This window comes from Hemicordylus capensis, chromosome 4 (assembly GCF_027244095.1).
Source record: "Hemicordylus capensis ecotype Gifberg chromosome 4, rHemCap1.1.pri, whole genome shotgun sequence".
Taxonomy (NCBI): Eukaryota; Metazoa; Chordata; class Lepidosauria; order Squamata; family Cordylidae; genus Hemicordylus; species Hemicordylus capensis.
In genome coordinates, this window is record NC_069660.1 from 267,503,478 (window position 1) to 267,517,193 (window position 13,716).

At 44.7% G+C, this 13,716-nt stretch overlaps 1 protein-coding gene across 5 annotated transcripts in view; it reads left to right on the forward strand.

The window, feature by feature from the left end:
* Positions 1-13,716, forward strand: part of C4H8orf34 (chromosome 4 C8orf34 homolog) — a 147,264-nt gene that overhangs the window by 77,382 nt on the left and 56,166 nt on the right. The window lies entirely within an intron of this gene.

The window sequence follows — 13,716 nt, forward strand, 5'->3', positions numbered from 1 at the left end:
GCTGAGCTGGACTGAATATAACTTTTGGTAGCCAGACATACTTTCCAAAATGAACAGTTGTTTCACTCTTCCTACTGTCTATAATTTGCCCAGTGGATTTTTGAAGTTAGTTTGGCTCATTACACCATTCACACTAACAATATACCAAATAGTTTCAACTAGTTATGAACCTTACACCACAGCTTGAAACGATTTTCAATTTTTCTGCCTCGGAATTTGATTAGTTACCTGAATTTCTGTGGCTTTTCAAAAGATGATCTAGGAGTATTTCTGGCCTCAGAACCAGCATAAATGCATCTGTGTAAATGAAGATTTGGTTCCCTGAGTGACTTTTGGGATTTTATACAGTTGCCCTGTAACACTTCATAATACGATCCTTTTGGAAAGAATCTAATCAATATGAAATCTTTCTGGCTTCGGCACCTGAAAGGTATTTTTCCATCTACAGTATGAGAGTCAGAGAGTAAAGCTGCCAAATAAACTAAGAAGGCAACATTAACCGCTTTTTGAAAAAACAAACAAACTAAAAATTCATAAGGAGGCAGTTTCAGGTGACAGCACGAACCACTCAGTCTTTTGAAAATGGTGCAGATTAACAAGTAGATTTGGGGGGGGGGGTGCACACTAGTTCTATCTTGTTTTTTTCTGCTGGTCTGTGTTGGGTTGCTTCAGAGCCAGTTACAAAAGCAAGTTACAAGGAAGGAAGTTACAGAAGGTATAGTGCTGGTATTAAGCCAAAATTTAGGCATGTTCCATGCTCCTTCATTCTCTTTGTTTTGAGACTGCCAGTTTTTGAAAGGCTGTCTACTTGAGGAAGCTTATTAGTAACACTTCCAGGTAATCCAGAAATACTCATAAAAGCAGTTCATATGATAGGAGGAAAAGCCATCTTACGCCACTCCTCTCTCACACACGATCACACTCCACTCCTCCTACCTAGTATGCTTACACATGATCAAAAATCAGAAACGCACACATCTCTCAAAGCTGGGTGGGATATTTGTCCTACGCAGTTTTCAATTGTGTGAACTGCCTTTATTTATTTATTTATTTCATTTATAGACCGCCCCATCCAAAGGCTCTGGGCAGTGCACAAGAAGTTTAAAAAGACATAAAAACAAACACCATTTAAAATACACTGCTTAAAACAATATAATTTTTTTTAAAAGAAAAATTCAAAACCATTTAAAACCAATTAAAATACTTTTAAAAAAACAATTTAAAAACCTTGGAAGGCCAGGCCAAACAAGTAGGTTTTTAGGGCTCACTTGGCCAGCAGCAAGCCTAACTGCGGATATCTGTCGGGAGTGCATTCCATAGGCCAGAAGCAGCTACAAAGAAGGCTTGATTACGAGTCACCACCAGACATACTGGTGGTAACTGGAGACGGACCTCTCCAGATGACCTCAGCGTGCAATGGGGACCATAAGGAAGAAAGCGCTTTCTAAGGTAGTCCGGACCCAAGCCGTTCAGGGCTTTAAAGGTTTTAAAAGGTTCAAGGCTTTAAAGGTTCAGGGCTTTAAAGAGCTTTACCAGCACTTTGTATTTTGTCTGGAAACATATTGTTAGCCAGTGCAACTGTTTTAAGACAGGCATAATATGGTCTCTCTGGGTTACCCCAGAGACCAGTATGGCTGTTGCATTTTGAACTAACTGAAATTTCTGAACTACGTACAAAGGCAGCCCCACATAGAGCGCATTGCAATAATCATGCCTGGAGGTTACCAGCTGATGCACCACTGGTTTCAGATTGTTCTCTTCAAGGAATGGACACAGCTGTCGAATCAGCCAAAGTTGATAGAAAGCACTCCTGGTGAGGCCTGGATCCAAGAGCACTCCCAAGCTGCATGCCTGTTCCTTCTGGGGGAGTGTAATTCCATCCAGCACAGGAAGATCTAACTCATCCCTCAGATTCTATACCCCCACAATGAGCACCTCCATCTTGCTTGGATTCAGCTTCAATTTGTTGTCCTTCATCCAGCCCATTACTGCCTGTAGGTAGGCATTTATGGAATGAATGCCATTTCATCATCATCATCATCATCATCATCATGATAAGGAGAAATAGATTTGGGTGTCATCAGCATACTGAGAACACCCTGCACTGAATCTCCTGAGGACCTCACCCAGAGGTTTCATGTAAATGTTGAAAAGTATTGGTGACAGAATGGAGCCCTGAGGGACTCCGTATAATAGCTCCCATTCTGAAGAGCAACTGTCACTAAACTCCACCATCTGGAATCTGCCTGAGAGATAGGAGAAGAACCACTGAAAAGCAGTACCTCCTATCCCCAAGTCCCCCAGGTGATCCAGAAGGATACTATGGTCGATGGTATCGAACTCCGCCGAGAGATCCAAAAGAACCAACAGAGTCACACTCCTCTGTCGATTCCCTGGTAAAGGTCATCCATCAGGCTAACTAAGGCTGTCTCAACCCCATAGCTTGCTCTAAAGCCAGTTTAAAATGGGTCTAGATAATTGGTTTCCTCCAAAACTGCCTGCTGCTGGTTAGCCACCACTCTCTCAATCACCTTGTCCAACCATGGGAGATTGGAGACTGGCCTATAACTATCCATCACTGAGGGACCTAGGAAAATCTTCTTAAGAAGTGGTCTAACCATTGCCTCCTTCAAACAAGGAGGCATCCTACCCTCCCTGAGCAATGACTTAATGATATTAACTACGCAATCTCCAACAATTTCCCTTCTAGATTGAAGCAGCCAAGTTGGTCAGGGATCCAGAGAATAAGTGGTAGGCTGCACTGCCCCATGCAGCTTGTCCACGTCCTCAGGTATCACAGATTGAAACTGATCCAGTCTAATACAGCAAGAAGGATTGCTGGACACCACCTTAATAGACTCTGCAAAACCAGCAGTGTCGGCCCGAATACAAGATATTTTGTCTGCAAAGAACCCATTAAAAGCATCACAGGAGAACAAAATCTCCAGGGACTGGTTTGAAATGGAAGTAGCCTGAATCAAACTCCTCACAACCTGGGACAGCTCTTCTGAATGCAGACAATGTGCAGAAGCAATGCGCACCAACCAGAATTGTTTTTTTGCCACACGCACCGCTTCCGCATAAACCTTCAAATGGGCTCTGTGCTGTGTCCTGTCAATTTCAAGCTGAATTTTCCTCCATTTGCGCTCCAGTCACCTAACTTCAGACCCTGAAACTCCTCTGTAAACCAAGGGGCCACTTTTAATGCAGGTCGGAAGGGACGTGTAGTAGCGATCGTGTCTTCTGCCCTGGTGAATTCTCTATTCCACATTCCCACCAGGGCACCGACAGAATCACTGGCAGGGCCAGCATTAAAACCCTCCAGGTCTTTTTGGACTCCTCCTGGGTCCAGAAGCTGACTTGGACGGACCATCTTAATAAGTCCGCAGCCCCTGCAGGGCTGGGTTGTGGCTGTGAAACCAAACTTAACCATGTAGTGGTCCCTCCATGACAATGGGGAAACCACAGGATCCCCCACCCACAGAACACCTGCCTGATCTGAACAAAAGACCAAATCGAATGAGTGGCTGGCAATATGAGTTGGTCCTGAAACTAGTTGGGATAGGCCCGTCTAGTTTTCGTGGCCTCTATGAACTCCTGAGCTACACCAGACAAGTCAGCCTCACAATGGATATTGAAGTCCCCCAGCACTAAAAGTCTGGGTGACTCCAACACCAACTCCGAGACCAGCTCCGCCAGCTCAGTTATTGAGTCAGTTGGGCAGCGGGGTGGACGATACACCAACAGAATCCCCAATCTATCCATAGTTCCCAGCCTCAGAAATACACACTCAATATAAGTCATGTGTCGCACAGGGGTCCTGGTAAGAGAGATTGTATTCTTATGGACCACAGATGTGGGTTAATGCTCACCAACTTCCTTTCATTCCTAGTCATGATGGCTGATGCATTTTGGATGGTGCAAATATTTTTTATATTATTTTTTTTTTATTTATTTGTCAAATTTGTACACCGTCCCAAACTTTTGTCTCTGGGCTGTTAGCAATAACATAAAACAAGTTAAAACATTCAGAACTATCTTAAAATGATTTAGACAAACTAAAAATCAAAAACATTAAAACTTTAAAATCTAAAAAACTGAAAAAGCTTGGGTGAAGAGGTGGATTTTCAAGTGCTTTTTAAAAATTGCAAGAGATGGAGAGGATCATATTTCAGTAGGGCGCACTGTCTGTAAGGCCTGTCCCCATGTGTCCACCAGCCGAGCTAGCAGCAACTGGAGATGGACCTCTCTAGACGACCTCAGTGGGCAGTGGGGCTCATAATGAAGAAGACGTTCTCTGAAATAGACAGGGCCTAAGCCATTTAGGGCTTTATAGGTTACTAGTATTTTTAAGCCCATTAAAATAACGGGCGCTAGGACCTTTTTTCTTGTTGTTGTTGTTGTTTCCTTTATTCCTTCTCCCTCTCTCTTTCGCCCTCCTCTCCTTTTTTCTTTCTCTCTCTCTCTCTTTCACTCCTTCCTTTTCTCTCCCTCTTCCTCTGTTTCCTTTCCTTCCTTTCTTCTCTCTCTCCCTCTCCCTCTCCCTCTCTCTCTCTCTCTCTCTCTCTCTCCTTTCCTTCCTTTCTTCCACCTCTTACTCCCATCGTTCTTCCCCCCCCCTCTTTTTCTCTTTTCTTTCTTTAACGGGCTCGCTCTTTGTGGTTGGCTGCTCCTCCCTTTTTTCTGGTTTTTTTTTGGTCCTTTTCCCTTCATTCTTTTCTCCTTTTTCTTTCCTTTTCCTTCCTTCCTTCCTTCTTTGTTTCCTACCTTCGCTCCCTCCCTCCTTGTTTCTTTTGTCCTTTCCCTTCCTTTCTCAAACTGTTCCGTTCTCAAAGTCGGGACTCACCCTGGAATGTGCAAAACAACAGAGCCCTCTGGGCATGTGCTAAATGCTTGTCCCTCCCCAGGACCATAGACAGAGCTTCAGGGCACATTTCAACACAGTTTTAAGAAATGAACCAAACTCCAGCTCGGAGACAGCGGAGGGGGCTGCGATGGAAGGCCCTTCTTATCCGGACTTGGTGGGTTGCTGCAGGGCTCCAGGTAGTAGCTGCTGTAGCCGTGCTGCGGGGAGAAGAGGCAGACAGCGCGGCCGCGGTAGATGCAGTTGAAGAGGTAGCAGTGGAAGGAGGAGGGCTGCTGCTGCCCGACCGCCAGGGTGCAGCGCGGCTTGGCGCAGCAGGCGTCCAAACACTGCCGTGGGCATTGTGTGCCCCTTGACCTCCCCCCCGCCCCCGCAACACTGCCTTGGTGGACGGGTTCTCTGGCAGCACCTGGACGGGATGCTCAGCAGGGTGGGAGGCGGGGCTGGCAGGGGCTGGTTTCCAAAGGGGGGGGAGCGCTTCAGTCGCAGCAGCTGCTGAGCATGCTTGCAAGCAGAGCCAGCCTGACCCCGCCCCCCCGGTCTTCTGTTTGCAGCCCCCTCCTTGCACCGAAGGCCTCCCTCCCCAGGACCATATCTCTGCAGCCGGCAGAGACGTCTCTGGCGGAAAAGCTGCCGGGCGCAACTGGGATCGAGCAAAGCAGACGCCCAACCCGGCCCCCTCCGTCAGCAACCTCTCAGTCCCCCGAGGAGGGATCCTCCTCGCCAGTCCCCTCGCCAGCAGCCACTAACGCGCTGCTACGGGGCCGAGGGCTGCCACAGCTGCCTTGCTCCTCTGTCTGCCCCCCCCCCCGCCCACCCACCCAGCATTAATGAGAGGGAGCCAGGCTGCCCGCGGGCCCGTCCTTGGTGCGAATTATGGAGTCAGGCCTGGCTGAGAAAAAGCCCCCCAAGCCGCCTGCCTCTCCTTCATCCCCCCTGCGGCAATGCCCCGCAGCCTCCGTCCGTTCCTTGTCACCGCCCCCGGCAGGGAGCTCCTGCTCGGAACTCCTCCAGCAGCAGCATGGCCACCTGGTGTCAGTGGTCGTGTCTCCCTCAGGCTGTTCTGGGCCTGTGCTTCGCGCAGGCCCAGAACAGCCCAGGGAGACACAGACGCAGACCCCAACGTTCCAAAGGCATGGACACTCACTTAGCACTTTATTATAGAGGATAACCAGCACTTTGTATTTTGCCCAGAAACCTATTGGTAGCCAGTGTAGTTCTGTCAACAAAGGGGTGATGTGGTCTCTCTGAGATGACTCAGAGACCAACCTGGCTGCTGCATTCTGTACCAATGGGAGTTTCCGGACTATGTGCAAAGGCAGGCCCACACAGAATGCATTGCAGAAGTCAAGTCTGGAGTTTACTAACATATGTACCACTGTTCTGAAGTCGTTCATCTCAAGAAACGGGTGCAGCAGGCCTATCAGCCAAAGCTGATAGAAAGCCCCTCTGGCCACTGCCTCAACCTGAGATACCAGGGAGATATGTGGATCCAAAAGCACTCTTAGACTGTGTACTGTTCCTTTTGGGAAAATGTGACCCCATCTAGAACAGGCAGATCAAAATCGTCTCTGGAGTTCTGATCCCACACAATAAGTACCTCAGTCTTATCTGGATTCAGTCTTAGTTTATTCTCCCTCATCCAGCCCATTACTGCTTCCAGGCAGGCATTTAGGGTTGTTATGCCATCTCCCAATGATGTTGACATGGAGAGGTAGATCTGGGTGTCATCGGCATACTGATAACACCCTGAACCAAATCCCCTGATGATCTCTCCAAGCAGTTTCATGTAGATATTAAAGAGCATTGGAGACAGTATGGAGCCCTGAGGGATGCGACACATAAACTGAAATTTTGAAGAGCAACAGTCTCCAATCAACACCATCTGGAATCTGTCCGAGAGGTAGGAGCGGAACCACTATAAAACAGTGCCTCCCACCCCTAACACTCTCAGACATTCCAGAAGGATACTTTGGTCAATAGTATCAAAAGCCGCTGAGAGATTCAAAAGGAACAACAGAGTCACACTTCCTCTGTCAATCCCCAACCTAATCCAAATATTAGGTGGCCATTGCTGGACGTGTTGCTGCAAACTGTTGCTGCAAACTCTGATGGGCATGTTCTACTTTCTACCCTGTAGTTACTGGTTTTCCTTGAGCATTATGTACCTTTACATACTTTTACTGCCAGGAGCATGCTGTAAGTTTATTAGGCCACTGCATAGCCCAAAATGTCAGATTTTGGTCCAACCTGATCTGACACTCAGACTGTCAGGAGGGCCAACATTGCCCCTTCCAGCGGGAGTGTTGGGTCAGATTCAGTTAGTATTTTTGTCAGACCCTCCCTGGCCCTCTCTCTCCTGCCCCTTGTTGCTCTCTCCTCCTCCCCCTCTCTTATCTAGGACTGGATGGGAGCCAGGAAACAGCATACATGATAAATATGGAGCACTAAGCTGGTAGCCTTTCAGCATGGCTTCTGTGTAAAAGATTGTTTTCTTTAAGTTCCTTTTAGGTCCCCAAGTGGTGCCGGGTGCATCCCTTTAAAAAATGACAACTCCCACTTTCTCTGTTGCTGCTTGGGGACCTAAAAAGAACTGAAGATCACAAAAAGCATATAATTTCAAAATGAAGTAGAATTCTGAAGCTCTTAAAATGCCAGACTGTAAGGAGTTCACAATGAAATTATCTGAAGAGTACTAGTTGTACAACATTTGTTGATTAGCTTTGTAAATATTTGGACCTAGAACTGATAGATTAAGATAACAAAACTCTGCTACACTACAACATGTTAAGGAAATGAAACATTTCCACTTGTAACAAAATTCTTGTGACAACCAGCATATTCTTTCCCCTGCAGTCTTTAGAAACACCATTTTTTTGATGCTTCTGTTACTACCGTAACTTGTGCCTTGGCCTCTTGATAGATGGTTAAATGTCACATAAATCTTTATTGGAAGCATCATGGTGACATGAGAACATGGAGGAGTGTGTGGGTTGAATGGCTTATGAAGAAAGAGATAAACCTAGTTAAAAGAGAAACTTGTCAGAAAGGGAGAAAAGTAAATGAGATCTGAAAGGTGATAGGACTTCCAGAATTCTTGTCTAATGTTCTGAGAAATATCTCAGATTCTCCTCTGAGTCCCAACATGCTGTATGACAAGGGGCTGACTAAAAACCTCCTCTCCTGCAGTAAATATGTGCTTAGTTCCTAAGGATGTACTCCTGTGCACACTTACTTGGGAGTAAATCCCATTGAACTCAGTGGGATGTACTTCTCATTAAATAAGCATAGGATTGGGTTGCATAGCTGCAGTCCCAAGAGTATTCATATAGAAGTAAATCCCACTGAATGAAGTGAACTCATTTTCAAGTAAACATTGTTAGGATCAGACTATAAAGCTGCATTCTAGTACATGCACTTAGATCCAGTTAGTTTCAGTAGTGCATAAGGATGCTAAATGTTCACTGAATTGTGTCTAAATGAAAAATGTGTACACTAAATTGAGAATGACTATCATTTTGAATCCCATGCTGCTAAATCAATTTCATGGTAAACTCCCTGTGAATTTCCCCTTTTGAAAGAAATGGCTAGGCCTCATTATTTCCAAAATCCTAGCTTTGTCATGGGAAACAAACAACATAAGACAGGAGATTTATGTTTCAGCTTAACCAAAATCTCATGGGGCATAGAATTTCCCCAGCTGACCACATTTTCCCACTGAGTAAATCCAGAAACAACACATGAAAAAAGTTGATGTGCTAATCAAAACTTTCTTTATTATAGAGTCTGTCAAGAAGAACTGGTCTCCCTGTAAAGGAAAGGAGGAATAACAGTAGTCTTAATTGTCCTTCTGTTGCTTAAACTATTTAGAGATTATACATTTCTACTGTGTTTGTCTTAACTTTATTCTAGTCCATAGAAGACAAACTGCAAGTGTTTTCTGTTTGTTTTGACGATTGCAATTATTGCTCAGGAAAATCCAGTTCCTGTTTGTCTAACCTTTTTAAAAGAAAAAAATCAAAAATATTTGTTCTCTTGAATTGAATTATCTCTATTGGGTCATTTTCGTTTTTATGATTTAACAACCACAAGCATGAGAAGGATCCATTTGGTCAATATAGTTTAATAATAACAAGCATTGTATGGGATTGCAACCCAATGCCATATTTAAATATTCAGACACAAAGTTTTGGTCCATAACGGCATGCTATCACAGAAAAAGAATTACATTTTTAGAAGTCACAATGAAAACCATCAGATTAAATTAACATACAGGGTTAAATTAACAATAGGATTTGTAAAGCACAGGTCATAGTGGTTGACATCTGGGACAGCCATCTTGGGATGCAGCAGATTTGCGTCCCTGCACAGAGAGGCTGCTCCTGACAAGGAGCAGTTATTTTCACTTCCCTGCCTCCATAAGTGCTCTTTGCGTCTCAAATATATATCCCTGAGGGCTTCAGGAATCCCAGGAACATATTTTTGGAAGGTAAAGAGCACTTATGCCACCTAATGGCGCAGTGGGGAAATAACTTGACTAGCAAGTCGGTTCAAATCCCTGCTAGTATGTTACCCGGACTATGGGAAACACCTATTTTAGGCAGCAGCAATATAGGAAGATGTTGAAAGGCATCATCTCATACTGTGCGGGAGATGGCAATGGTAAACCCCTCCTGTATTCTACCAAAGACAACCACAGGGCCCTGTAGTCTCCAGGAGTCGACACCGACTCAACGGCATACTTTACCTTACCTAAAGAGCGCTTATGGAGGCAGGGCAATAAAAGGTGCTCCTCCTTCCCCAGTGTATTCACTCTGCTGTTTGGAAAGACTATCTTATGTTTCAAGGAACCATCTTATTTACCATCTATTTTTCTATATAAACTGCTTAGAGAACTTTAGTTGAAAATCATTAAATACATATTCATAGTAGTAGTACTGTAACTGTATTGAACACAACAGTGTCATTGGTATGTCTGCTTTGACCACGGATCTTGCTGATATATATGATATTGAGGCTGTTCTCACGAACCGTCAAGATGGGCTCATATAAATATATAAATCTTTTATGTGGGGGAGGAATTTCTGTGGCACCCCCTGTAATTTCCTGCTGGATCCACCCCTGCCTGAGAGGATGAGGACTGAGGGGAAGATTCCAGCATATTATCCTGAACCTGCCTCAGTTCCCACCCCTGAGGAAAACCCTCTTCCATCCTTCCCCCCACCGCCCAGATCTGCTGGACCCTTCCCTGCTTGATTCTTCATTGAGCACCGCTTTAGTAGCCATGGGGGAGAATGCCGGGCTGCCACCATCTTGGGGGATCCTCTTAGCCGCACCCCAGCCACTGACTCCCCAAGCACATCCAGGGCTCAGCAGCCCCTGGCCACTCCCAGGACTTACCAGGAACTCCACTCAGGGTCCCCAACACACCATTGTGACCAAGCTTACAAAGCCCTTCACCAATGCCGTAAAAGTGCCTGCTTAACTGCCAAGAACCTGGAGCCTAGTAGGGTCTCCTCAAGAGGAAGAATAACAGCAGGACTCCTCAGGAATAAACTTTGTTTGCAACTGCAGGAAAGAAGTGTGTACCTTTTCAAAGATATTTAAGATACTTCCTCTTCATGGCCAGTTGCTGGATACAACTATTTGCAGAGGACTTGCTTTCTGGGCACTCTTGCTGGCTCTACTTTGGAAACTTTCCAGTTCCTGCCTTGCCTGATCCAGTCTTTATCCTAGCTGCTGTCCATTTATTCTATGCAAAGAACTCCAGTGCAGTGCAGTTCCAGTACAGTTCCTGCCTGTTCTGCCCTGCCTCAGCCCTAGACCTGTCACCCGTAAGCCTTCTGAGACTGGCACATGACAGCAGGCGAATGAGGAAGCAACATGCCCCTGCCTTCATTGCTGCCTCCTGTTTTGTGGCCATCAATTGCCTGCCTGAGCCAAGTGATGGACAGATGCCAACAGGAGGACGAGAAAGCAAAGTGGCCCTACCTAGCTTGTAGCCTCCTCTTTGCATCTTCTGTTACCTGGCTCAGGCAAGCTATGAATGGATGCAAGCAGGAAGAGGGAGCAAGCAGGGTGGGGCAAGCAAAGTCGGGACTCAGGAGTCTGTCCCCCCATGGAGCAGAGGCAAGCAATGACTCTGCCTTCCCATGGAGTGGAGGCTATTACTAGATGTCAAATCAAATCTTTATTGTTACAGTCATTCGACCAGCAAAACACAAAATACAAAAGCTTTACATAAAAGCGCACTTTACATAAAAGCGAACTTGGTCAAATAAAGTAATACACTGTTAAAACATAAAACAGAACCATAACACCCGAGTTCATCCATTACATAAAACTGAGGGCTCCATGCATCATAATCTAAAATTTAATTCAATCCAACCCCATATCTCATTTCTCAACATTTCTTATCCTAGTCTCATTAGCCAGAAAACAATACTTTGCCACGTTATAAGATACTACATCCCATTACCAGATGTCTGGATACCACACTGTCACAAACATAAAGGGTGGCAGCAGTCTTCCCTGTAACGGCTTCCCAGCTGTTGTGGACTTCAACTCTCATAATGCCTAGCCCAAGGCATTGCAGCTGGGGATGCTGGGAGTTGTAGTCAACAACAGTTGGAAATCCCTTTTCCAGGGAAGACTTGGTGGCAGCACCATCAGGGCTCTGAGCTTAGCAGACAATTGTGCGGGGGTGTTTTAGCAGTTGACCACAGCTTGGGGGGATGACAGATTTTTCTACCCCCCCCACACACACACAAAATGACCCCCCAAGTTCATCACTTGAGGCAATTGCCTTGTTTTGCTTCATGGGGGAGCCACTCCTGATCAGCTAGAAAAAAAACTTTAGCTGGCTAAAATATTGGGTTGACGGCAGAGAATTCACAAGCCTCGAGAAGCCTGAATTGTGAACTTTTTCCACAGTTTTGGGGGGAAATCCCTTTCAGCAAGCTTTAAAAGCAGAACAGTTCACAAAGGAAAAGGGATAGTGGGCGGGGGAGCTGACTATGACTGTAATTTATTCTTACGTGAGATAATGGCTTTAAGCAAGTAGCAGATAAAGATTGCCACAAAATGGCACAGTTCCTGATCTTGTGAAAGGAGCAGATAATGACAGTTCTTTATGAATTCTGTACTCTGTAAAAAATGTATCTCTTCTTTTGGAGCTTTTGTAAAATAGCAACAGATTGTGGCGTACTTGTGAATGCACAAGTAGCACATCCATACTTTTTGAAAAAGCAAAAGGCACAGAGAAGAGATTATTTCTTTGTCAGTATAGTATTTGCTCAGCTAGTGAAGAACTATATCCTAATAAGCTAAAAACATTATATGGATTTTTTTAAAAAGCCTAAAATGTTGATAGCATGGTTGCTCTTTAATCAAAGTATTTTTAAAAAATGGTTGAAAAGCAATTTAATATGCAAGAATAGGCATGTTTGCTAAGTACTGTGGATGATAACGTGGTCTTCATGCTGTGTTTATTATAATCCAAGTATTGTTTTAATGATAAAAGACCATTTCAGCTGAAAATGGGTCAGAGAGAGTCCGTGCAGGTCACAGACATGATCAGACCCGAAAGACCACTTGCAAAGTACAGAACACTGTCTTATCTGGTCAAAAGAGGAATGTACACCATTTGTTCCTGTTTTCTCTTTGCAAAGCATTTCTGCCAATACAGTTCTAGCATCAAGCTAACAAAATGGCTTCAGTTTGGTCAAGCGAAGCGATTTCCACAGTACCTATTTTGCAAAATGTTCAACATATTCATACAATTAAAGTGAAAACAATATGTGTTTGGATAATTTGTGTTCCAATAAAATAGGTTGTAAAAGATGGGAAGTGAGACAAGTTTATCTTAGTTTCTTCAGTTTTCAATAGCTTTTGTTTTCAACAGTGTACCTTACAGACATAGGAAACTGCCTTATCCCTTTGGTCCATCTAGCTCAGTATTGTCTACCCAGACTGGCATCGGCTTCTCCTAAGTTACAGGCAGGAGTCTCTCCCAGCCCTATCCAGAGAAGCAAGGGAGGGAACTTGGAACCTTCTGCATGCAAGCATGCAGGTGCTCTTCCCAGAGTATTGCCCCATCCCCGCAGGGGATCTTACACTGCTCACACATTTAGTCTAGTCCTATTGATTTCACAACTGCAGTGGCACATAGAGTACTTTTGTACTGCGATAGTTACATAACAATTCATGTTGTGATGATTTGCCACTGGGTGAATGATCTCCTTGATGGCTGAATGATCTCCTTGACTTGGTTCAGAATTGGCTCAGTATTTTTGAGCTTTTACAGCATGTGGGGGTGGGGAGCTCATCAGTTCTGGCTTGTAATGTTGGCACGTGCATGCTGATAGCACTGAGCACATGTGTATTACCACAGGGCTGCTTGGAATTCCCAATACCAGCCCTGACTAAGAGTAGCCTGGAAATTCATTCTCTCAATCTCTTGCACACAAACACCAGCCAAGAGAGGGTTTAAGATCTAGATGGTGGGACAGCAATCATGTAAAATATTTATATTTACAAGAAGCAATGGAAATAACTGATCCAAACAGAGAATGTGTTTACCTAATGAACAAAAGGCTGCTTAGTCATGTGGTCTAGTTATGTAGCTCTCAGTAAGAGTTTCATTCCAAGTAAGAAGTTAACATTCAATCACTTCTGCTCATGAGTCCACAAAGCAGCTTGCTTTATGCAGTTTCACAGCAATCAACAAGAGTTTAAGTGAGAGTTTCATCAAGTGTAAAGGGCTAACACTAAAGAACTTTTGCACATGTGTTTACACGGCAGCTTGAATGTTGGCCATGCATGTACAAAATCTCATTTTACATCTTGAGCTG